Source organism: Pteropus medius, unplaced genomic scaffold, assembly GCF_902729225.1.
Source record: "Pteropus medius unplaced genomic scaffold, Ma_sr-lr_union100, whole genome shotgun sequence".
Lineage (NCBI taxonomy): Eukaryota > Metazoa > Chordata > Mammalia > Chiroptera > Pteropodidae > Pteropus > Pteropus medius.
In genome coordinates this window covers 2,917,429-2,945,220 of record NW_024342473.1, presented here as the reverse complement: position 1 = coordinate 2,945,220, position 27,792 = coordinate 2,917,429, and the positions used below count along the sequence as shown (strand labels likewise).

Sequence of the window (27,792 nt, the reverse complement as noted above, 5' to 3'; positions counted from 1 at the left end):
CACAGAAACAACCTTACTTTCCATTGACAGATGAATAAAGAAAATGTGAGATTATCTATCTATCTATCATCTATCTATCATCTATCTATCTATCTATCTATCTATCTATCTATCTATCTATCTATCTCTATCTATCTATCTATCTATCTATCTATCTATCTATCTATCTATCTACAGACAATGGAATCTTATTCAGTCATTTGCAACAACATGGATGAAACTTAAGGGTATTATGCTAAATGAAATAAATCAGAAAAAGACAAATACTGTAAGATCTCAGTTAAATGTGGAATCTAAAAACAAATAAACAAACAAAAAGCTAACTCAGATCAGGGAATAGATTGTTGGTTGCCCAGAGGCAGGGTGAATGAGGTGGGTAAAATGAGTCAAAATGTACAAAGTTCCAGTTATGAGGTAAATATGTCCTGGAGAGCTAATGTATAACATGGTGACTGTGGTTAAGAATACTATATTGTGTACTTGAAAGTTGCTATAGATTAAAGTTTTAATAATCTCACCATAACAACAACAAATGTTAATTATACGAGGCTAAGGATGTATTAACTAAACCATATTATAATAAACATTTCACAATAGGTACATGTATCAAATCACCACATTAGACACCTTAAATTTCTACAATATTATGTCAATTATATCTCAGTAAGTGGGAAGAAAAGAATATTTAGAGTAATATAAAAATATCTAGGAACCAATATGGTAAACTTCACTGTGTCTGACATCCAAAAAGTATCGGTCATGCAATATAACAGGAAACTATAACCCCAAAATAAGAAGAAAAGTTAATCAAAACCAAGCCACATCTGGCACACTTATAATAAAAAGCATATCATGATTTTTAAATAGTTATTACACTCCACATGTTCAAAAACTTATTGGAAACATTGAACATGTTAAGTAGCGATATGGAAGACATAAAAAAGATTGAAATTGGACTTCTAAAGATAAAAACCACAATGTCTGAAGTTAAAACTACACTGTATAGAATTAATGGCAAATTAGACATTGTAGAAATTGAAGACAAAATAATAGACACTATCCAAAATTTAAAAAAAAAAAAGACCATTTAAGAAATTAATGGAGCATCACTGAGTTGTATGACAACTTCAAATCGCTTATTAAATGTGTAATGGGAGTCTCTGAAAGCAATTGAGGGAGAGGCACAGAACAAATATTTGAAGAAATAATGACCAAACTTCTTTGAAATACAAATGAAAACTAAAAACTTACAGATACAATAATTTCAACAATGTCAACACAAACAATATGAAGAAAGCCACACCAAAGTATATTATAATCAAAGCCAGTGATGAAAAGAAAAATTTTTAAATAGAGAAAAATAACACATAATGTATAAAGGAACAAAGATAAATAAGGCAGATTTCTCGTTGGAAACAACACAAGCAGGAAAGCAAGAGAGAAATATTTTAAATCACTGAAAGAAATAAACTATTAATCTAGATTTCTATAACCAATGAACATATCTTTTAAAAATGGAGGAATAATAACTTCTTCAGATGTACAAAACTGAATGAATCATCAGAAGCAGACTCATACTGCAAGAAACTTTAAGAGCAGTCTTTAGATAAAAGGAAAATATAACTGGGTGGAAATCTAGATCTATGCAAATGAATGAGAAGCACTGAAAGTAATAACTACATGCATAAATATATAATTTTTTTAATTTGTATAAATCTTTTTAAAGTAAAATTATTTAAAGAAAAATAATAATGTAGTGAGTGTTTTACAACATATGTAAAACTAAAATATATGAAAATAGCATAGGGTCAAGAAGGAAGAAATGGAAGTATTGTAAGGTTTTAAAACTATAGATTAAGTGATATAATGTCACTTGAAGATAGACTATGATAGGTTAAATCTGTATACTGTAAACCTTTAAAAAAAACCTCTAACATTAAAAAACACTCAAAGAATTACAACTAATAATCCAACAAAGGAGATGAAATAGAATCATAAGAGTATGCAATTAATCTATAAAAAGACAGGAAATGAAGGCAAAGGAGATAAAGAACAGATGGAACAAATATAAAACAATCGCAAATGATAGATTTAAGACTAATAGCATCAATCAAATCTAAAGGCACATGATCTAAATACTCCAAATAAAAGAGATTGTCAGACTGAATATAAAGTAACTCTCAACTCTATATTGCCAACAAGAAATACACTTTGAAATATAAGAAAAAAAATAGGTGAAAATTTAAAAGATGACAAAAAGATAACCACACAAATACTAAAAAGAAAAAAATCTGGAGTGGTTATATTAATATTAAAGTATATTTAAAATAAAGAATAGCAAGGGCAAATAAGGTCATTTCATAATGATAAAGCTTTAAATTCTTCAAGAGTATTTAACAGTACTGAATGTATATATACACAGTAACAGAGCTTCAAAATACACAAGGCAAAAACTGACACAACTGCAAGAAAAAATAGGTTTGCAATTATAGTCAAATATTTCAATAACCATCTCACAATAATTAATGGATTCATTAATGGAATCATTATACAGAAAATTAATAAGAATATAGAAGATTTTAGCAATACTATCAAACATCTTGACCAAATTGGCATTTGTAGAAAATTTCACAGAAATACAACAGCATACACATTCTTTTAAAATGCATGTGGAAATTTTATGAAAACATACCATGCTCTGAGCAATAAAAGAGGTATCAACATATTTGAAGGACTCAAGTCACACAAAGCATATCTCTGACCAAGATCAAACTATTTTTATAATAATACTTTAATACGTAAGCATTATTTGCTTTTTTTAAACTCTCATCCTCTCATGTATTTACAGCGGAGTTTTCCAGAATCTACATGATGTGTGATATCACAATAGATTGAATGCAGAAGCAGATTGAATGTGAAAGCAGAAAATTCAACTGTCTTTTATTAAGCAATACATTAAATATATCTTCAGAAATGTAAAACAATACCACTCTACTAACTAATATTTTTTTGAAATGTGGTTATTTTTCCATAAAATATATTGATTATGTTGATAGATGACTTTTTAATTGTTTTTAATTATTTAATACTTATATTTAATTTCTAACATTATAAATATCGATAGCCATAACTCATATAAAGAAAGGTCCTCTTTAGAGATTTCTATAATGTTTAAGCATGCAAAGGAGTCCTGAGACCAAAAAATGTGATAATCATTGCTTAAAAACACATTTCAAACACTGCTGCCATTTGATGCAGGATGAAAACATTAATGGTTTTTCAACTGAGTATCTTTATCTTGATGTCTCATTCACATTCAAAGTTTAACATGTTCAATATCAAACTCTTCCCTTCCTCCTCTTTCATCAGACCAGTTCCTTCTATTGACATGTCTACTTATGTTAATGTTTAGTTCTCCGAGGCAATGACACTTGAAACCTTGGAGCAAATATAATTTCTCCTCTCCCATTTTTGGACTCTCTATTACATGTTTTTGTTTTGTTAGTTTATTTGATATTAGATTCTAAGTTCCCTGAGGATAAAGTTCATATATAAAAAAAAAAATCACTTTTTTTATTTATCGTAATACTGATCCCATATACAAAAACAAGACTTATTAGTAGAATGGTTCACAACTGATTGTTTGAGAAAAATGACAGCAAATAGCTACTGACAATTTAATTAGTATTGCAGATACAATGTTATTTGCATAACCTGAAACTTTTATATTATTTTCTGGAATTAATTCATTATTTGATACAAAATTACAAGTCTGTTTATGAGCCTCTGGTTATAAATAAACACAACAATATGATTTTAATTATCTTTGAATTAAAACCATCATAAAATACTAGTATGTTAGGTAATTAAAAAAATACCAATATGTTAGTATATGGAGACCTCAAGATCAGTTTAGAGTCATCCAGAGAGTGCACTAGGCAGAGGAGCTACAATACTGCCAGATAGTTTTGTTTTTGCATTAAGATTTTTGAGACTGAATTTGTGCCCCTGATTAAAATAGCCACAAGAGCCAAAAGCTAAGTAGAGCATGAATAAAGGCACCAGTGCCATGGCTTTGTTCAAAGTACAGACATTTTCAACCAAGTGATAATGATATTTGAGGAGTGTGAGTTGTAATAGTGTCATGGCAAGGAACTGAGGGGAAGGTTGACAATATGGCTGCTGACTGACGCCTACTCGTACATGATAAGGCATGCCGTGGGGGAAGTTCTTGCCCAGAGGTAGGAAAGCCAACAAATATAGGTATTTCACAGGGGAATAACATGTGAAGGCCAAGGTAAGTACAGTGTAATGGTGATGAAGACGTGATAGGAACTTGATGGCAAACTATCTCCCGTGGGAGTAGCTGACTGATGTGCAAGATTCCCTCTTTGAGTTGGCTGGATTGGAGACACTGCCTGGCTTACTGGTGCCTTGATTGGATTTTCTTTAATATAATTTTATTGATATTCAGAAATGATTATGTCATCTCGCTACACTGCCCGTAGACCAGAGGAAGCTGTAGTACCAGGAGAAATTAACACAGTGGACAGCTAACACAATGAGGGGATCACTACTCATTAATCATCAAAACTGAGAGGTGAAGCAATATTCTATTAACTACAGTACTTTTAAAATGTAACTAATAGCTTTTCCACTTTTGTTTCTAAACCAATTGCAAATTTGAGTTTAGACCTTAAACACTTAAGCGATCAGCTATGCCTACAATCAATTGTTACAATCAATTGCGCTATTTTGATTATATTTATTTTTTAACAAGCATATCATGTTAATTTAGGCCAGTCATCAATTTGATTTTGTCTAGTCAATTCAATTACAGTGAATTTTGGAGATAATTTGAAACCATAAAAGTACAAGAACTTTTTTATTTCATTCACACAGGATTAAATCAGTTCAAATTTCTGGACTAGAAAACTCAAGAAGGAAAACACAAGCACTCTATTTACTGAAATTTAGTAATCTTTTGGTGATCCCTTAAGTAACAGTTTTTAACATGTAGTATGACAAGGTTGCAGGTGGTTGAGAAATTGAATCAATTTTTCATATTGTCAACAAAATTTATGGAGTGTCTAGTACATACCTGACACCAATATAGAAAATCACTATACAAAATATCCTAGTTTCTTTAATAGAATGAGGCGAAAGTTACTTCTGAAAAAAATAAATGGTCAATACTCTAGAACAGGGGTCCCCAACCCCAGGCTGCAGACCAGTACAGATTGGTGGACTGTTAGGAACCAGGCCACACAGCAGGAGGTGAGTGGTGTGCAAGCTACATCTACATCTGTATTTGCAGCTGTTCCCCAGTTCTGCATCACCACCTCGGCTCCACCTCAGATCACTAGGCATTAGATTTTTATAGGAGCACCTGTCCCTGGTGCCAAAAAGGTTGGAGACTACTGCTCTAGAACATAGGAAAGAACTTGAACCCAAGCGTATTCATTTTTTTCATTTAGAAAGAGAAATATTATTAGTAGCACCATGGTGACAACCTTAAAATCAAATATCTATTTTAGCATTCTTAAACTAGGGCTTAGATAATGGATGATTCAAGAGTTCCTCAATTGCTGAAGTATAGATAAATTATAACCAAATGAAGCAGCTAAATCTAATGTACTTAATTCCATTACAAGTATAGATGAGACAACTGTAAAATTTTAAGTCTATTTTAACCATCATTCCTTCTACCCTAGAGAGATGGGAACAGTTTTCTGGTCTGAAGACCAGGTCTTTGTCTCAGCCTATCCCTTCCCTTCTTGGTCCAACATTCCCACCTTAAGCTTAACACTGTCATTGATCTCGCTAACTAAAATGCCCATCTCCTATTACAGTATTGTTTGCAGCAAAATGCACTCTCCCTCTGCAAGTTACTTAACCTTTAGGTACACAAGAATTTCTAGTGTATACTGTTTCTTATTACATTTCTTTCGTTTTCTACTTTTCTTCTTTTTCAGTTTCTGTGCTGTTAGACTGTTCCGCTCTTGTCTAAGTCCACTGAATTTCTGTTCATGGTCCTGTTGCTCCCTTAACATCATTGCTTACCCATATAGCTGTTGACATGTCTCTATGCATAGGCCTTAAAACTTCTACCTAAGACTTTTTCTCTCTGGTTTGCTTTTGCATTGATTATTTGAAAGATAAAAAGGGCTATTTATCTGCCACTTAGAAAATAGCATCATTCTAATTTGAAGTCTTGGGGCTGTGTCATAAGAAAGGTACTTGATACACTGTTTCTGCAACATGCCCATTAGCCTTCATGATGAAGCACCTGTCATTTAACTAGGCCTCCAGGTGTAATCAGAGACCCTGTAAAATCACCACCTCTATAAATCCACTCTTAATTATTCATATTTCCTGGGTAAATAAACATGTGATGTCACAAGAAGATTTTTGAGAAACACTAAACGATTTCCAAATAATTTCTAAGATCTTTTCCCTTCTAATTTTAACTCACCATGAATAGATGAGTATAGTCCTAAAAGTTCTGAGCATTTTTTTTAGTATAAGCTAGGCCAGCATTTTCTGGAATTGATCTTGATTGAAGGCATCTGGTTTATAATCTCAGCATTACAAAAAGGTTCTGAAACTCCAACTTGAGCTGGCAAATGAGTTTTAGTGAGTCGTATCAGGAAAAACTTCTCCTTTTGAGACATCAAACCCTACAGGTTCTTTTAAAATTTAGTTGCTTTGTGAAAACTGGCACTGACATACTTCAAAGTTCCTTGAACTTCAAAATTCTAAGAACATGAGAGGTGATCTGATAGTAATTTTTATCTATAGACTCAGAAAATTGATGAGAGTCACTGTAAAATTCACAAGTTTTACTCAATAAATAAATCTTGGGTCATCATGGTACCCTATCTTATTAAAAAAAAAAATGGTCTCATTAACCATTCTCCTAATATTGACAAGTAGTATTTATTTCAAGAAAAGTCTTTGCTCATTGCGCATACATTTCTCTTTGTTCAAATGAGTCATTTTCATAGGCTATATGGTTTCAAATATCCACAAGACATGTTCTACTTGATCCATTACAATTGTTTTCAAGTCCTCCCACTCCCCAGAAGTCTACTATACACATAAAAATGAAGTTGCCCAAGTTTAGGGAAAGGAGGAATGTCATGAACCTAATCTGCTTACCTTCCCTCAATTTTTTGTTCCAACCCCAGAAGCACCTCAGCAGAACCCCAATACCCTGTCAGTCTCAGATAAAATGCCAGATTACTAATCCAAAGCATCAATTCTCTTAGTACTGGGTCCTGGGTGCAACACTGATTTTTAGTCTCTTATAAAGATATCATGGTAGCCACAACATTTCGTAACTTTATCATATAAGGTTTAGTAAAAATACAAGAACTTCTTTTACATTTTCAGGAAGTATTTTTACTTTCCTACATGTTCCCTTTGTATTTTTTATATTTTATTTTTTATAATTTTTTTATCACACAAGTTATACATATTAATAATGAAAGACTAGAAGTTAGAGCACAACAAAGACAGAGAGAAAAACAACTAATGTTTGTAGAACACTGTAGCTATGCCAGGCTCTGTTCTAAGTGTCTATACGTTTAATACATAATTCATTTAAATCTCCCCAAAATTCTATGAGATTGTTATTATGATTATTCCTATTTTATAGTGATAAAACTAATGAAAAAAGGAGGCAAATACCTTGCCTAGTGCTACAGAGTTAAAAGAGACTGGCATCTGACTTTTTGTGTGAATAGACAGCCACATAATATCTTATTTTCTCTTAACAATGTATGGTCATGTTAATAAATATGCTGGTCACTGGTGATTCTATATAGCCGCATATAAATTAGAGTCACTCAAAGAGGAGTCAACGAATATATTCATTTCCTCTCGCTCAATCTTTCTCTTCCTGTAGACTCCTTTAGAGATAGGTGAGAAGATTAAAGGGGAGCAGCTTTCTTTGTTTCAGCTAGAATAATTTTAAATTTATCTATTTCAAATATTAGGATTCCATGTAAGATTTTGTTCAAAGAAGTGGTTTTATAAATTTAAAAAAAAATGAAAATTTTAGTTTAATTCAAAGAAAATAGGAGCAGCTTATTATTAAGTTGCTTCCCAGCATTAACTAATGAATAAACTCATATAACTATACACAATGTCAGATGCCAAAAGATTATTGTCTTAGCAGCAGGCAACATGTTTGAATTCCTGTGGCTAATTAAGGCTTGCTGATAAGCCAACAAAGAAATTTTCTGAATGAAAAGTAGCATTAGTCTGTTAGGTTAGAAGATTCAGTAAAATTAGATATTATTATCAATTTAAAGTAGCAGGAAGCGGCTTCACTGTTGAGGTAAAATTTTAATGAAAAAAAAGGGGGGAAGGGAGTTGGAGTATGTGCTACACACAGGGTACCATTATAACAATTCCATAAATGTGAAAAATGAGTGACTAATCAGATTGGAACAGAAACAAAATACCTATATTGAGACATTGGGAAAACTTAATGTGGCTATCAGTACTCAAGTAATTAGAGTAAAAGAATAACATGATCCCATAAAGTAAATAATCGAATTAATGAATCAATTGAAAACTATTAATACATAATAAAAAAGATACGACTTGAAAAAATTAGTCCAAATAAATGTATCAAATTTCATTTCAAGAATTCTAGTAAATATACTTTATTCACAAAATTGAAATTAAATTTTTTGAAGGTACTAGGCAGACAAGGTTACATTAGAAATGTTTTGTTTTCCAACATTTAAAATTAATATCCAATTAATATATGTTTGAAAACCAAACAATCACTAAGAAAGAAATAAAGTGACATTAAAATACATTAAACAGAAAAATTAAATATATCAAATTTTGTATATTTACTATAGGGAACTGCTTTTTGAAATTTCATTAATGTAAAAAGTTATGACTTTAGAACATAGTGTTTTTTAAATGTTTGTGATGAAATACAATGTATGAGTGATTTTTTAAAAACACTACTTTCAGTTCATTGGTAAATTATGAAGTTTATATATCTACTGCTAATAATATTTCTTTATCAATTCACTTAGAAACTTTTAATCCCATAATTCATGTTTTATAATTCTCAACCACTGAAAGTACTTGTCATTGGAAGTTACTCAAGACTTATTATGTGACTTATGAATGTTCCTATTACAGCATTATATGTAAAGTCTGTTTTTAGCCAATAGGCCTTTTCTCTATAGAGCTGAATACTTATTCACCTCCTATATTTTCAATTTCTAAGTATTCTAATATTTATAGCATGCCCTGTATATCGACAAATTTAATGTCAGTTAAAAATAAAGAAAATAAAAGGATTAGAAATATAAATTATGGTTTTAAAAGAAGTGAGGGAAAAAGAGGAAAGCTGGCATTGTAGCCCTTATCTATTCATATTTTGTACACTTCTGTAAGTTTTAAAATCATCAAAAAATTACAAGGCAAGAATGTTCCCTCTTAGCATATTTTTTAAACATCATGCTGGAAATTCTATGTAATGCAATAAGATATGCAGATTGGGAAGAAAAAAAATAAAACTGTCTTTGTTCACAGATGACATGTCTGTGTAAAAAATCTTAAAAAATCAACAACAAAAAAACTTCTGAAACTAGGAAATGGTTATATTAAGGTTTCAAGATATATGGTTAATATATAAAATTCAATTACTGTCTTATATACCAGCAATGAATAAGTGGAATTTGAAATTAGAAACATAATACCATTTACATCAGCATACACCAAAATGGAAATACTTAGGTATAAACCTATCAAACTACTCACAGGAACTATGGGAGAAAAACTACAAAACCGATTTTAAAAATACCAAAAAGAGCTAAGTAAATAGATATTCCATGTTTATGGTTAGGAAGACTCAATATTGTCAAATATCAGTTCTCCCAATGTGATCTTAGGATTTATGTAATAAAAATCCCAGTAAGTTATTTTGTCGATATTAAAAGTTTATCTAAAATTGTGTGATCCTAAAGTTTATATGGAGAGGCAAAAGAGCCAGTATAGCCAACACAATATTGAAGAAGAACAGAGTTGGAGGACTGACACTACTCAGTTACTTTAAAGCAACAATAATCGAGACACTGTGGTATTGACAAAAGAATAGATAAATAGATCAATGGAACAGAAAAGGCATCCAGAATAGATATACATAAATATAGTCGATTGATCTTTGACAAAGAATGAAAGGAAATACAATGAGACAAAAACAGCTTTTAAAAAATATATATTGTTGTAATAACTGGATATCTACGTCCAAAAAAAAAAAAAAAAAAGAATATAAACACAGAACTTAAACACTTCACAAAAATTAGCTCAAATGGATCAAAGATCTAAATGTAAAATAAAAAAGCTATAAAACTCCTAGAAAATGACATAAGAGAAAATCTAGATGATCTTCGGTATGATGATGATTTTTTAGATAAGACACCAAATAATCCATGAAAGAAAGAATTGATCATCTGAACTTCATTAAATTAAAAACTTCTGCTCTGCTAAAGACAATGTCAATACAGTGAGAAGGCATTAACAGAGTGGGAAAAATACTTGCAAAATATACATTCATAAAGGACTATTGTTCAAAATATTTTTTTAAAAACTCAATTAAAAAATGGGCCAAAGCTCATAACAGACACCTCACCAAAGAAGATATACAGATGGCAAATAAGCATATGAAAAGCTCCACATCATATGTCATCAGGGAAATGCAAATTAAAACAGTGAGATATCACTAAACACCTATTAAAGTGGCCTAAACCTGAGTCACTAACATCAAATATCTCATTATACATTTGCCCAAACTAATTAAATATATAACACCAAGAGTGAACCCCAATGTAAAGTATGGACTTAGAGTGATAATGATTTGTTAATGTAGGTTCATCAAATATACCACTCTGGTGAGGGATGTTGATAATTAGGGAGGTTATGCATGAGTAGGGGCAAGAGGGTATATGTAAAATTCTTCAATTCCACTCATTTTGCTGTAAACCTAAAGCTGCTTTTGAAAAGTAGCCTATTTTAAAAAATGTAAAGAGATTTGCTTCAAACCATGATGAAGTAGTCTGTACTTAACTTCCTAGTAGAAACAACTAGAAAACTGGACAAAATCAAACACCAATTTTTAGATATCGGAAAATATACAGTATAAAACTGTAATCCCTGAAAAAAAAAAGGGGAAATGATAGAACTGAAACCTACAAGCACTGTGGTTCTTTTTCTAGAAGCACAATCAGGGCTAAAGTAGAAATGATACATAAGCAAGGCATGATGATCTCACTGGATGAAGAAAATAATATTCAGTTTAGTGAGTGTTAGGTAACTAAAAGTTGAAAGGTAAAGTTCCAGATGAAAAAAAAAATTCTTTTTAAACCTCAGGAATCTACATAGTAGTCCTCTTGAGTCTGTTGCTAAAACTAAACTGTACGTGCATACAACAAAACTCCATGTGGCCAGGCAAAAAAATGACCAAGATGTTGTAAACTGTAGCATTCCCAGAGCTCACACAGGGAAATGAGTCATTCATATTGACCAACTAGAGTGGTCAGTCCTTGACAATCACCAGGGCAGTCAGTAGAGACCCCAGAGAGCTATACCTGAGTAGTAGAACTAAATAATTCCTTGAATAAAGGCTAATCAGTTTCTAACATGTCAAAATTTTCAAAAAAGCCTCAAAGTATCAAAAGTACCTATAGTAATTAAACTGTTTTCCAGAAAAAGTTCAACAATTATACAAGAAAGTAACAAAATCCAAGCACTCAATAACATAAAATTACAACATCCAGCAGCCAATCAAAAATAACTAGAAAGGCCGAGAAACAAGAAATTGTGAGCAAAACAGTCCTGTAAATTCTCGGAAACTAAGACTAGAAAGTAATTTTATCAATAGCATCTATAAAATTCTATGACTAACATCTATTTCAGATTGAAAAATTAAATACTTTCCTCAAGCTTAGGAATGACAAAAGCATATCAGCTCTTACCACTTCATTCAACAATGAATAAAGGGCATGCATTTTCAAAAAGAAGAAGTGAATTTGCCTTTATTCACAAATGACAGGATCATGTTATGTAGTAAACCCTAAGAAATCTTTTTGAAAACTATGCAAAATATGTGACTTTAGCAAAGTTGCAAGATAAAAAGTCAATATACAAATACTAATTTTCCGAACTCTAACACAAACGATTGGAACTTGAAATTTAAAACATCATTTTTAGTATCATAATATTATGTAAACTTATAAAATATTTAATAAGATTTGTGCAGAAAATTTGTGAGAGAAATTAAAGACCTAAATAAATGGTGAGAAGTAGTATATTCCATGAATTGAAAGTCTCAATAATGTTAATATGTTAATTCTCCCCAAATTGATCTATAGATTCAGAGCAATACCAATCAAATCTTTCCAAGTTTTTTTTGTAAAAACCAATAAGCTGATTCTAATATTTAAAAAATACAAATGAGATAAAATAACTCAAACAACTTTGAAAAAGAAAAGCAAAGAAAAATTTAAAAATTTGCATAGACATAGCTCCAAAAAGAATATACAATTAGCTAGTAAGCAAGTGAAAAGATGCTTTACATTTCTAATCATTAGGGAAACGCAAACTAAAACTACAATAAAATACCTCTTCACACTCAGTAGGCTGGCTTCTATCAAAACAACAGAAAATAACAAGTATTGGCAAGAATGTGGAGAAATTGGAAACCTCATGCACTGTTGGTGGGAATGTAAAATGATATAGCCACTGTGGAAAATAAGATAGTTTTCTCAAAAAATAAAATTACTGTATGATCCAGCAATTCTACTTCTGGCTATACACTCAAAAGATTTAAAAGCAGGGTCTCAAAGGGATATTTGTACATCCATGTTCATAGCGGCATTATTCACGAGCTAAAATGTGGAAGTGACCCAAGGGTTCATAGATGAATGAATAAGCAAAATGTGGCATATATATGTAGGGATATACAATAGAATCTTATTCGGCCTAAAAAGAAAGACATTTGGCAATATACCACAACCGAGATGAACCTTAAAGACATTAAGCTAAGTGAAATAAGTCAGCCACAAAAAGACAAGTATTGTAGAATTTCATTTATATAAGGTACTTAGAGCAGTCAAAATCATAGAGACAGAGAATAGAATGGTGGTTGCTAGGGGCTGGGGAGAAAGAGAAATGGTGTTATTATTTGATGGATATAGAGTTTTAGTTTTACAAGATGAAAACAGTCCTAGGAATGAAATGTTGGTGATGGTTTCACAACCACCAGAATGTAATTAATAGCACTGAACTATACACCTTAAGATGGTGAAGATAGTATATTTTATGTTATGTGTATTTAAACACAATTTTAAATATGAGAAAACAATCAATACAATTTACCATATCAACAGTCTAAAGAAGAAAACTATATTATCATCTCAATAAATATGGAAAAAAATAGACAAAATTTGACATAAATTTCTCATGAGAAAAAAACCCTCAGCAAACTAGAAATAGAAAGAACTTAGATTTGGTTAAAGGGGATCTACCAAAAATCTAACAAATAACATCACCTGTAATGATGAAAAGTTGAATGCTTTCTCCATAAGACGGGAAAAGGAAAGGATGTCTGCCCTCACCATTTGTATTCAACCTTACACTATGGGGCACAGGTAATAAAACGCCTTTGGGTAACAATTTTAAAAATAATTCATTACTATAAGTTAAAAGAGAGAACTAATTATTATTAAAAATGTTTGATTAATTTTAAAGAACGACAGACCTGAGAGAAGTTTATCTGTAGATGGGAGTAGAGACAGTAGTTAGCAACAGGTGGAAGACAAGGAATAAATGATTTTTGTTCTTTTTGTTGTTATTTGTTCTTTTGTTTGTTTGTTTTAAAACTAGAAGACATTGAAAAATCACATGGTGTCACTTATATGTGGGATATAAACCTAAAAGCAACATATGAACAGGACAAGCACAGACTCATGGACACAGACTATAGACTAGTGGTTACCATAGGGTAGGAGGTGGGGGAGGAGGGGATGTATATGGTGTTAAGGGGGTCAAATATACGGTAGCTGAAGAAAACTGGACTTTGGGTGATAAACACACAATAGAATATACAGATGTCAAATTATAATGTACACTTGAAAAACATAATTATATTAACCAACATTACCCCAATAAACTTAATTTTTTTAAAAAAAACAAAAAACTAGAAGACTCTGAAGCTTGTTTTCATATTAATGGTAAAAATTCAGTATTAAAAAATAGTTAATATACTGAGAAGAGGCAACCAAAACAGAAAATTCTTTAAGCAGGTAGGAGGAGATTCAACCCAGTGTACCAAGAAGAATTAGCATTTGACAGTGAGAAAGTCTCTTCATCAAAGCCCACTTACTCGTTAGCACAGTAGGAACAGTTTCAGTGACCTACAAATGGTTTTAAGGGTCCACAAAAATGTTTTTTCATTAATTTTAAAATCAGAGAGCCAAAATGTCCTGCTCCTCATCTATCAGTCCCAACTAAACTTGTATAGAAGCAGATCCAGGTTGCTTGGTAGTTTTGGTGGTGGAAATAAGAGAGATCGCCCACTTGATGACTTTTATATTCTTTATAAAATATGAGCTAATCTGAAGGCAGTAATGGCTTGGTACCTGGTCAGAGATTGAACAAATTAGAAAAGTAAAAATATATACAAGAGACATTTTTAAGAATAGAGTAGTGAGCATATAGAGAAACACAGAATGCTGAGTAGGGCTGGGTGCTCATTTGAGATCAGAGATCGTGCATCTATATACAGCGTTACCATTTTGCTAGGATGTGTGAATTAGTGGCTCAGTTTATGTAGTCTCTGAGCATGCTAATCTGTTGCCACTTGAAAAAAGATGAGAAAGGACAAAAGGAAATCTCTTGCTTTCTCCCTTTGGCTTTGGTATCTCTTTCTCTCTCTTCTCTCTCTCCCTCTCTCTCTATAGATAGATAGATAGATAGATAGATAGATAGATAGATAGATAGATAGATAGATAGATGGATGATAGATCGATATAGATATATCAATAGATAGATATAGATATAAATATAGATAGATATAGATAGATAGATATAGATATAGATATAGATGATATAGATATAGATATAGATATAGATATAGATCCCTTTAAGTGAAAGGGATCTTTACTTTAAACTTCAGAATAATTTAAAACTTTTATAATGGGCATTTCTCAAAGTAGTAAAATGGAGAAAATGTGGCTCAATAATTGGTTTACGGAATCACAAAGGGCATAAGCTTGGGAAACTAGGGCAAAAATTTTAGCTTCTCACAGCTATAGACTAGACTTGGACAAAATGCTTAAGCTCTTTGTGCCTTTATTTTCCTCATCTGCAAAAGGAAAAAAATAATAATGTTGAACTTATAACTGTATGGATGAATATTTATTGAAATGATCTATAAGAAACAATGTAGTACAGTGTTTGTATATAATTGTTACATTATTAATTCAAGGAAAAACTTGTCAATTAAAGTTATTAACAAAAGTAAACCAAAATAAAAACCTCATGTTGTCAAAAAATTTTAATGTGAATCCAAAAGTAACCAGGAAGATATACACATAGCTCTCTTTAAGAAAAAAAAAAAATTATATATATATATATAAAAGATTTTATATATATATATATAAAATCTTTTATATATATATATATATAAAATCTCCTTGGGAAATCATTCATCAGTTCTATCATGCGATTATTCATGTTTTATTGCATAAATATTTATCTGACACATGCTCTATGCCCAGCACTTCCTGATTGTTGGGTTACAGTGGTGAATTAAGCTTCTGAAGCCCTTCAATCCTTCTAGCATTTTTTGACTTGGCACTGAGTTTAACTCCATATGACTCTTAAAGTTTCACATGCAGAGAACAAGTAATCAACCCAGCTTCAGTTCTCAACTCTGTCCTTCCTTTAGGGAACTATCTTGGTTATTTTGAGAACAGATAACTGCTGACTCACATTGACTTTTCTGCATGACATATTTTCCTCTCTAATAGAATCTGCCATTTCCCTGATATGTCTTTAAAATTAAGCCCTGCCTTCTAATTCTGTATGGTCCTTCCTATGACGGGCATTTTATAAATACATTCCTGAATCAAGTTGATCATAGATAGCAACATATCTTAACTGGCTCAGCCTGCTGTCCATAGAAATGTCTGCACTAAGTTATGATTCAATGTTATGAACTGAGCTGTTATCAAAGGCTGATATAAGAAATGGTCATTTAAAAAATGTTACTCCATTTTCTATAAAACGTGGGTTGAAGACATTATACATCATTGTTGCTCAACATCCACACAATCCATTTCCCTAGAATTTAAGGACAGGAAAGTATTTGTCTTACTAGATAAACTTTTATGTTTTCTATAATCTGATAAAAGTAGTGTAGCACAGTAGTTAAGATGATGGCTAGAGAGTGAGATAGACTTGAATTTGAGGCCTAGTCTCAACTTTTTCTGATGGAGGAAATTTAATGTTTTTTTTTAAGCTTGGTTTTCTTATTTGTAAAAGGAGCCTTTGGTTTTTGTTTTGTTTATGAAGTCAATGAGATAATACATATAATGCACTTTACAATATCTTGTATATAGTGAACATTCAGTTAACATTATCTTTTATGTTTACTATGAGAAATACATAACCTCACAACTTGTTTTTCCAGACCTAATCTGAAAATCTAACTTTTCTACTAAACTGCAATTATTACCTTTCCCAGGATTTTGGGTACAGTCATTTTTATCAGTCTTTCTTCTAAATCTTTTGAATGATGCTTCATTTACATCTTTCTTGATATACTTAATTTTAAAGAGGCTTAAATGTTTTTTAAGTATATGGGTGTAAAAATATCTAAAGAATAGAGAACACTAAAAGAGATCTTACTCTGTAGAAAAATGTATAATTAAGATAGCATTTTAAATAAATGAAAAATAATTTTATTCAATAAATACATGATGTAATCCCCTCAAAAAAATGTTAGGTCCCTACTTTGAATCTTATATGTGTTTATATGTATGTGCATGTGGATGTGTGTGTGTGTGTGTGTGTGTGTGTGTGTGTGTATGTATGCCTTTTACTTAGGTCAATATATGTATATATGCATGAGAGAGAAAGAGATACCAAGGCAGAGTTGAGTCCAGGAGCTTTTGTTCTTTCTCCTCTTTCCTTGAGTGGCAATTAATTTATATGATATGTGTATTATATATGCTTTACATGTATATTATTATGTTATATATGTATTTTACAAATATGTAATTTAACTTCCCCAAAATGTGGTATAAATTCTAGTTGAATACCTAAAACTTTAGAAATTTAAATTTTTCTAAACATAGAACAAAAGAAAAGAATAATAAAAGATCAATGCCACACAATTTTTTAAAATTTACAGTTTAGCAGCTAAATTTTCTAAAATCAAATATTTAAAGGCAAAGTAGATACTGAGAAAAATTACAATAAAGGAGACATGTGTACACTTATAATTAGTTACTTTAAAACATTAAAAAAAATAAATAAAAGGGGTTCTTATAAACCAATAAAAAAATGAGAAAAGGGGACAAAAGATAGTGAATGATCAACTTCATGATGGTAATAATTCCAACAGATGTGAGGTGATATATCATTATGATTTTTATGTGCATTTTCCTGATGATTAGTAATGTTGAGCATCTTTTCATGTACCTATTGGTCATTTGAATGTCTTCTTTGGAAAAATGCCTATTTAGTTCATCTATCCATCATCAAGAAGACAAGAGATAACACATGTTGCTGAAGATTTAGAGAAAAAGAAACCCTTGCACACTGTTGGTGAGAATGTAAATTGGTTCAGCCACTATGGAAACGATATGGAATTCCTCGGAAATTTAAAAATAGAACAACCGTATGACCGGCAATTCTACTTTTGGATATAAACCCAAAGAAAATGAAAACGGTATATTAAAAAAGTTATGTGTGCACTCCCATGTTTACTGTAACATTATTTATAATGGCCAAGATATGGAAGCAATCTGTCCATCAACAGATGAATGAATAAGGAAGATATGGTATATATACAATGAAATATTATTCAGCCATGAGAAAGAAGAAAATCCTGCCATTTGCGACAACATGGATGGACTTTGAGGACATTATGCTAAGTAAGATAAATCAGACAAGGAAAGACAAATACTGTATAATATCACTTATATGTGAAATCTAAAAAAGCCAAACTCATAAAAACAGAGTAAACTAGCGATTACCAGGTGCTGGGAGGCTGGGGAGTAGGAGAGATATTGTTTAAGGATACAAACTTACAACTAGTAGATAAATAATTCCTGGAGATCTAATGCACAGCATAGTGAATAGAGACAACAATATTGTAATTATAATCATCAGACTTGCTAGGAGACTAGATCTTAATTATTTCCACCACAAAAAAAGGAATGATAATTATGTGAGGTGATAGAGGAGTTACACTATAATGGCAACCACATTACAATATTTAAATGGATCCAAACAACATGTTGTGGAACATAAATTTGCACCATATTTTATGTCAAATATATTTCAATAACAATCTGACAAAAGAAATAGACAGAAAATATTTAAAATGTCCATTTTAATAGCAATAAAATATTCAAATCAAACAGAAAAACAATTTTTAAAACACCAAATTGGGACAATTTTTAAAATGATTACACCTGCCTATGTATGCTAAAATAGATATTCTCACATATTATTGCTAAGAGTTCAAATTGCTATAAATTATCTGAAAGGAAATCCAGTACTAAGTATCAAAAAATTTTAAAATATCTGTTTTTAACCCAAGAGCTTTTAATTTAATTTTAATTCAATAATTTCACTTTTAATATTTCACTCAGAATATAACCATATTTTCATGTGAAAAATGTTAATGTAGAATTAATATGAGCAATGTAAATTTAGATATAATCAAATTATCTTAAAATAAATGGGAAAATACAGCATATATATCCATCAGCTCAAATATTACATGGCCACCACAAATTACAGATATCTAAATATTTAATAATATGAGAAAATGTTTGTAATATTAAATAAAAACAGAGCAAAACATAAAAATTTATACTGTGAGCACACACATATGTATTGAGTTTGATGAAAAGTTCATATATATATATATGTATGCCATAAATATATATGTAAAATTTATTCATATATATTTATGCGATTATATTATATATAAAATATATAAATATAAAATATATATTTCAAATTTATTCTACGTATATTTAAATACATTATATATGTATATGTTTGTGTGTATGACTTCATCAGGAGAACTAGTAGTTAATCAAACAATTTTAAAATGTTAAAGTGCCAAATCAAAAAAAAGAGTGATAAATGTCCTGCTTCTTGCTAAAATGGCAGATTAGCACAAATGCTGGATCCCTCTCCTAGGATTCTTCTGGAAAATTGTAAAAATGTAAGAGAAAATTACATTTCACAAATTATTAAAAATATGAGTTAACTTTGAGAAAACCAAAGTTATCATAAATTGTATGTGTGATAGAGTATGTAACTGCAGCCTGCTGTGGAGGCATCCAGAATTGGCTTTTCTTACTTGTACTGCGAAAAATAATACATGTAGAAAAGAATGGATAAAATCAATAGCTTAGATTATTATTAAGGGAACATTAGATGAATATTACCCATGTCAAAATGTTGAACTCTATATGAGATGCCTGAGCACATCTCTTTCCAGTCGAAGCTTCCTATATACCCTGCTCATCCCACCCATACAATCTAACCAAGATTCTGACGTTCATGGTTATCAATTCTTGATCTTTCATATCAAATTTTCAACTCTATGTCTCCTAAATTTTTACTTAACTTTTAACGCACTATTGAATATATAATGAGCTTTTTCTGGTCCATTATTATCTATGGAAATTGTTTTCAATTATACACCTTCGGGAATTATATTGCTTCAGAGTTTTAATTTATTCCTATATTCATTAATTCATTTATTTTTACTAAACATGTGGGAATACAGTTTACAGTCAATAAAATGAGACCATTTTAAGTATAATGTGGGAAGTTTATACACTCATGGAATCATCACCAAAATAAATATATAGAACATTTTTATCATCTTAAAAAAGCTCCCTTGTTCCTCTGTCAGTTAATTCCCTCCTCACTCTCATCATTAGGCCCAGAATACCATGAATTTGCTTTCTGTCAGATACTATGTATGATGTTTCTAGACTTTTGTGCAAATGTAATTATACAATGTATACTTTCTGTGTCTGACTTCTTCATTAGCGTAATATTGTTGAGAGGTATCTGTGTAGTTGTGTGTATCAACAGTTTATTACTTTTTATTGTATTTATGCATTGTTTAGGTATACCAATTTTTTAATCCATTCATCTGTTAATGTACATTTATGATAGGTCCAGGTTTCAGCTATTATAAATAATTCTGCTCTAAACTTTCATGTCCGCTCTTTATATATGGTAACATACCTTCTGAAGTCTGCTTTGTGATGTTAATATAAACAACCCATCTTTTTTAATGCTTAATGTTTTCATTGCATCATTTTACTTTTAACCTATCTGCTTCTTTATATGGAAAATGAATTTCTCATACATTATAGATATTTGGTTTGTGTTTTATCCAGCCTGCTAATCTCTGTCTTTTAATTGGTGTTAAGACCATTTACATTTAATGTCATCAGTGACATTTTTTGGTTTAAATCTGCTATCTTGCTGTTTGTTTTCTGTTTGTTCTATGTGTTCTTTGTTCTCCTCTTTTTGTCCTGCCTTCTTTTGGATTGCATATTTTTCCTATCTCATTTTATCTCTACTAATGGCTATTATTAGCTAAGACTATTATGTAGCTGAGACTGTTATTCTCGTAGGGTTTTAAGGGTTTATAAGCTTAGCAGTATTTACCTTCAAATCATACTATAATATTTCACATGTAAGAGGTTTACAACCATATATTACCATTTTCCTCCCTGCCCTTTGTGCTAATGTTTTCAATCATTTGCTGCTATATACGCTATGAAAATCATAATAGATTACTTATGTTTTTGCTTTAAATAGTCAATTAGCTTTTATACAAATTTAAAAAGAAAAAAAATTTTTCTTTTCTTTGAGTGTATTCAAGTTTTGTTCTCGTATTACAAAGAATCTCCTTTCATGTTTCTTGTAGCATGGATATGCTGGCAGTAAGTTCTTTGATATTGTTTTCCTGAAAAAAAAAATTTTAATTTACCCTTGTTTTTGTAATATATTTTCTCTGGATATGAAATTCTAGCTGTTTTTCTCCCTTCAGCACTTTACCAATGTAATTTCTTTGGTTTCTCATTTGTACAGTTTTTAAAGACAATTCTACAGTCATTCCTATCTTTGGTTTTATGCATTTCATGTAGTTTTTTTCACCTGGCTGCTCTAAGCAATTTTTCTTATTGTTAGTAGTTACCAATTTGATTATCATCTGTTCCAATATGGAATTCATGTGTGTGGATTCATTCAGTATCTTGGAACCATGATTTATAGTTTTCATTTTTTTTCAAAGCTAATTTTTTCAAATATTTTTTTCTTCCCCATACCATTCTTTCTTCTGGAGTTCTAATTAAATATATGTTATGTCATTTGATATTTCTCCCACAAGTAACTAAGCTTATGACTCTTTCTTTTGTAGTCTTTTTTTCTGCTTCATTTTAGAGTGATGCTATTGTTATGGCTCCATTGATATCTTCTTCTGCAGCATCTAATCTGCTCCTAATTATTTCCAATAAAATTGTTGTCTTTCTTATGTTGAATTTTCCAGTTTATGAACACTGTATGTTTCTCTATTTATTTAGTCTTTGATTACTTTAATCAAAATTTTGTAATTTTCAGCATATAGATGCTTATAGATATTTTGTTACATATATACATAAGTATGTCATTTGGGGGAGCTATTATAAATAGTATTTTTAAAATTTGTTTCCTTTCGTTCATTGCTAGAAAACAGATTTATAATTGATTTTTGTGTATTGACCTTGTATCTTGTGATATTGGAAACTCATATATTAGTATTAGGAGCTGTATTTTGTTTTGTTTTTCAGAATCTTTTAGATTCTGAATATAGACAATTATGTTATTTGTGAATAGGGAGACTTTTATTTCTTCTTTTCCAATTCATATGCCATTTATTTCTTTTTTCCCCCTTTTGCACTGGCTTAGACTTCTTGTATATTGCTGAATGGAAGTGGCGAGAGTGGATTTCTTTGTCTTGTTCCTTAAGGGAAAAAGCACGAAAGGATCTTAAGGGAAAAGCATTCATTGTTTCATCATTTGGTATTTTGTTAGCTTTAGCTTTTTTTTACATGCTTTTTATGAGGTTTATAAAGTGTCTTTTCATTTCTAGTTTTCCAAGAAGAGAAGTTTTCATGTAGAGAAGTTGGATTTTGTTAAATGATTTCTCAGCATCAATCGATATAATCATGTGATTTTCTCTATATAGTGAATTCTCTTGATTGATTTTCCAACACTGAACCATCCTCACATTCATGAAATAAAACCCATTGAGTCTGATATAACTCCTCCCTAGAGAATTTGTGTTTTATTCTGCCCAGTAACACAGAATGCCATAGTGTGACATTTTTCATGTTAATTTCTCAGCATGAGGTTTTCTATGTCAGAATATGTACATGTATTATGTAAATTGATAATGTTAAAACCCAAACATGCATGAGAGTTGGCCTTCAGTTACTATTTATCAAGATAAGCTTTTTTTCACTTAAACCTTAAGTCAAATAGAAAAGTTTGTCTTCTTACTTTGTTGACTATTTTATTCTTTCACTAAGGTTAAAATTTATTTAAAAATTCACTTTAAATAACAAACTCAGTTCCAATTCTCACATTACATGTAACCAAGAGCATCTCCTATTTCTGCATACTTACTAAAATGGAAACCTCTTATTTTAGAAATCACATAATTCCTCCAGGAGTTTTGCAGCTCCAGAATCAATTTATTCCACTGGATTTCATCCATTTTTATTGACGTGTGTGTGTGTGTGTGTGTGTGTGTGTGTGTGTGTGTGTGTTGTTCATTTTGTTTGTTCTTTTGATTTATTGAGTTCTTAGATTTTTGGTGGTTTTACTTTATTTTGTTTTAAATTGGGTATTTCCAGGATATTTAATGACTAAATATAGGCGAAATGGGATTCTATATCACTTTCATATTCATAAAAAAAAAACAATAAAATTTGTTTATCATTCATGCTCAGGATTCCATGCATTGCTGGGCTATTATCAGCTTGTTTACTGTTTTCTTTATTTGTTTTGGTTTATTTTTTTTTTAAATAAATAGTCCATGGAAACTTGCAGGTTTGTGTGGCAAACACATATCATGCTGTAGTATCAGGATAAATTGACAATTTGAGATCATAGCGAAATAACACAGAGGCAATACAAGATCACATCAAATGTAGACAGAATTTGTTTTAAAGAATTGATTTGTTGGCTATTAAATCTAACAAAACAAAACAAAATAAAAATTGACACAACAACATAAAGTTCTAACCCAAGTAATGTGGTGAAGAGTTTAGGAGAAACTAAGAGTTTAGGAGATGCTCCCTTTGGTCTAGAAATGCCCACCGGGACCTGGAAACTCTCATGAATCTGACCTTTCTCTACCTCTTTATTTCTCCGAGACACACACTTGTTTTCTATCTCACGTCATTTCCTCGGGGTTCTGCTGTGTGTTAATGAGTTTTAATAGGATGGGAAAATGCATGCTATTGTATTTGGATAGCAAATGATTTACCCAGGAAATATAATGTCTTAACCTAATTAAATTACTTGTCTCCACAAAGCCCTCAAGGGGCAATGTTAATGGTGAGATATTCAGACATTGTGTCAGCTTCATGGGGATCCATTTTTCATTGTGAGGGAATTTGGCATCCTTCAAATTTTACTAACACTGAATGGAAGATCAAGTTATGCTTTGACCCTGTAGCCTAAGCACTCAGTTGATTTATAAGATTACATTTCATGAAAGTGAATAAAAGTTTATCATACACAATAAAATTCATTTTTTAAAAATTTGAGAATATGCTAATGGTAGTAAGAACAAAATAGTTAAAAATAAAATTCTGAGTGAACAAGTTTTTATTAAAATTTCATTTAATATTTATATTTTACTAAAACTGCCTTACATATCAAAAAGCCCTTAATTTAGAAAATATCTTTTTACTTATTTTTGTATTTTTAAATTATTGATTAATTTTTGAATCGATGATACATTTGCATGGTTTAAAATCAAAACCGAGAATTATCATGTTCTTTAACCTGGTATTCTAACTAAAAGAAAAAAATATTTTCTAATAATTTAGAGGGTACATGAGGAAAAACAGAGCCTTCTTAGGTATAGAAAAATTCAGCATAACAGAAACAAAATTAATAAAATTTCTGCCTTAAATTTTTACCATTGAACAATGCCAGACTGAGTCACTGAAAAGTTTTTGTATTTAAGAGTAAATGTTTTGCTACGAGTACACAAATAGCTAGCTTATACTTGCACAAGAATGTCTTAGAAGCAAATAAAACCTGAACTGCCACAAAGAGAAGAAATCTTCAACAGAGAGATGCACTTGAGCTTTTCTATAAGAGAGAGTTCTCCTTCTTTCTCCCCTGGTTAAAGATTTTCACCAGTTTCCCACTAAGGAGGAATTAGAAATTTCTATTTACATATCACTGAAAATATATATATATATATATATATATATATATATATATATATAACACACACACACACACACACACACACACATAAAGTTATATATACACATAAAGTTATATATACATATATATGTACATAAAGTTATATATATACATATATATGTACATAAAGTTATATATACATATATATATACTTATACACACACACACACACACACACACACACACATATATATACACATAAAGTTGGGAGGGAAAATAACCCATTGGTTACAGAAAGATATTTGAACTTGTGAATCCTACCTATTGCAAGCCCAAAATAGGATTTCCAGTTAAGCAGCACTATTTCTAGAAGGTACACTATTAAGACAAATTTCTTACTATATGAACCACATATTATGAATAATGAGCTTACATTATTTATAGCATGATATCATGCTTATAAAATGCTTTAAAACAAAAAGCATCTATCTATAGCTTAAATTTTCATATAAAAAGATTATAGAGAAGATCATAGAATTATAAAACATTAGAGCTGGAAAGAACCTAATAACAACAGCTAAACATAAATAATACTAATTATTGGATAGATGCTGTTATTTGCATTTTTAATATATTGATTTATTTGATCCTGACAACAATACAGTAAGGTAGGTGCTATTATCACTTCCATGATATAGAGGTGGAAATTGAGGCACAGAAAGTTTAAGTCAATTACCCAAGGTCACAAAGGTTAATAATTTTTGAGTTGGAGTTTGAAACTCACTCCGGAGTCTGTGTTCTCAACCACTACAAATCTAAGGATCATTCCCAGGTAAGTGATGGTACACAGTATTATAAATGAAGAGGAATTTTCTACTCAAATGGCTAACCCTGTAATCAGCTCTTTGTTCTGCTTCTGTAGACATGCTTGCTGTATAGGCTGAAAGGCAGAGTGATCTCAAAATCAACTGAAGACTCACCCTCCTCTTTGATTGTTCTGTCTAGATAAGAGATGTATTGCCTTTGCTTGTTAAGTCCTATAAAAGTAAGGCTCAGGGCCTAGATCTTCAGAGCACTAGCTCTTCTGGGACTGCTGGCGTAATAAACCTGAGTTCTCCAACTCTCCGAGAGGTGCTTGGTTTCTTACCAGTCTTGTTTCTGCAACATAATGGGGGTAAAAATATTGGGTTGGAATCACATGCATAATTTGTGACTATTAAAATGAATTTGTCATCCATAGTTTTAGTTTTGATTATTGCAATGTGACTGCACTTAAGAATTATGAATTTGGCTGGCCCTCTTGTTTAGTCTAAGCAATTACATACTTTATCTAAAAAAAAAAAATACTACAAAAGTCTATTAACTCAATATAGCATAATAGGGCTCATATTTTTTTATGGAAAGACAAAGGCTTGAGACTGCCACTCTTAATCCTCAATAAATGTTTAAAACTTAAGACTATTTTCACTTAATACAAAATGATTTTATTAGAAATAATTGAAGTAATTACTCCCAAATTAATCTATGCTTCCCACTGCTTCAGATTTCTAACGCTTTTCTTTTGAGCTTTCAATGTCTCAGATGTAAAGTACTTTGAGACTTTTGTAAAAAGATGCTTTTAAAAATACACACTGTCAAAGTGTTACCAGTTTCTGTAAAACTCAGTTATATCAGACGCTGTACATATTAAAATGTTGAAGTGACTCGTTTTAGTTTCCCTGTGTTGCTTATATGACCTACTCCACATATATAAATGGTTTTAAACTAAAGAACAAGAAAGCGTCATTCTTTTAGTAACATGACCTTGAATGAATAAGTGAATTACATTCTCTGGTTCTTATTTATTTCTAACTGAGGAAAATACTTTTGTCTCTTCTCCCGCTCCCTCTCCTTTTCTTCCTCTCTCTCATTTCTCTCTTTTTCCATCTTCACTTGAGATTCATAATATGCATGATACTCTGGGGGACTAAATGCTGTTAAAATCTCAAAAGATGGTCTCGACCACTGCTACACAGATGCTATCTAGAATTCTCGAAGCAAAAAATAAGAATTGGAAACCAGTTTTTGAAATTAAATGAAGAGTTTGTTTCTAAATATGATTATTATTTCTTCAAGTATTACTTTAAAATTTTTAGTAAATTTCAGCTAGATTTTTTTAAAGTGAGAAGCTTTGCAATGTTAAAAAAAAGATTATATTATTTTGTAATTTACATTGTGTATATAAACATAATTTTCTTACACTGGTCCTTATGTATGAATCATAGAAGCTATATATGGCAGTCTCCTACTTGCCCTCCCCCAATACCTATTTTATTTCTTGATCCATATTAATGTGATTTTTAGCTGGACACATGGCCACTGTGAATAAAGATTACATTTCCTAGTCTCCTTTGCAATTAGTTGTGGCACTGTGACTATGTTTGTTTAATGTGATGTTAAGAGATATGATGAGATTAGAATGTAAAGAGAAGCATCTCGTGAGAGCTTTTGGAAATATTCCTTAAAAGACAATGCAATTTCACCATTTGAACCTCCCCCTAACTTTTTTCTATTAATTGTGTGGAGCAGATGCTGATATCCTCAACCATGAGATTAAGCTTCACATGGTAGAACCACTCAAATTAATTCTGAATCCTCAATATTATACAATGTCACACTAGTTACTAATGGACAGGTATACTAACCTGGTCTGAAAATAAAGTAAATTTTCAATTCCTAGAGCAAATCTTAGACCTCAAATATGCACTAACAGGAAGTGATCTACAAAGTTGAAAGTCGTGTGTCCAACTTAGATCGGACTAGGATGGAGAAAGAGTAAAGAGGACAGTACCAGAAACCATTACCAGGAGACACGAAGGCCAATGAACAATACAGTTCCACTGAAACAGCAGCATCTGCTAGGTAATCTAAGCAAGGAAATCCTTTTAATGATAGAGAAAATAGTCCTTACTCTTCCTGTCCATTGTGATTTCATAAATTCTTGTAGTAGTAACACCAATTGTCTCCTTTCTTTGAATTGGAGCTTCTATTGTGGTATCAGTCTAAGTGCAATCAAGAGAA

General features: G+C 30.9%; 1 protein-coding gene across 1 annotated transcript in view; it reads right to left on the bottom strand.

Moving 5' to 3' along the window:
* Positions 1–27,792, bottom strand: part of NLGN1 (neuroligin 1) — a 957,494-nt gene that overhangs the window by 795,787 nt on the left and 133,915 nt on the right. Inside the window, exon 3 of the mRNA XM_039865058.1 lies at positions 27,683–27,773. The gene's annotated coding sequence lies outside the window, so the exon portion shown is untranslated. The remainder of the gene's footprint in view (positions 1–27,682; positions 27,774–27,792) is intronic.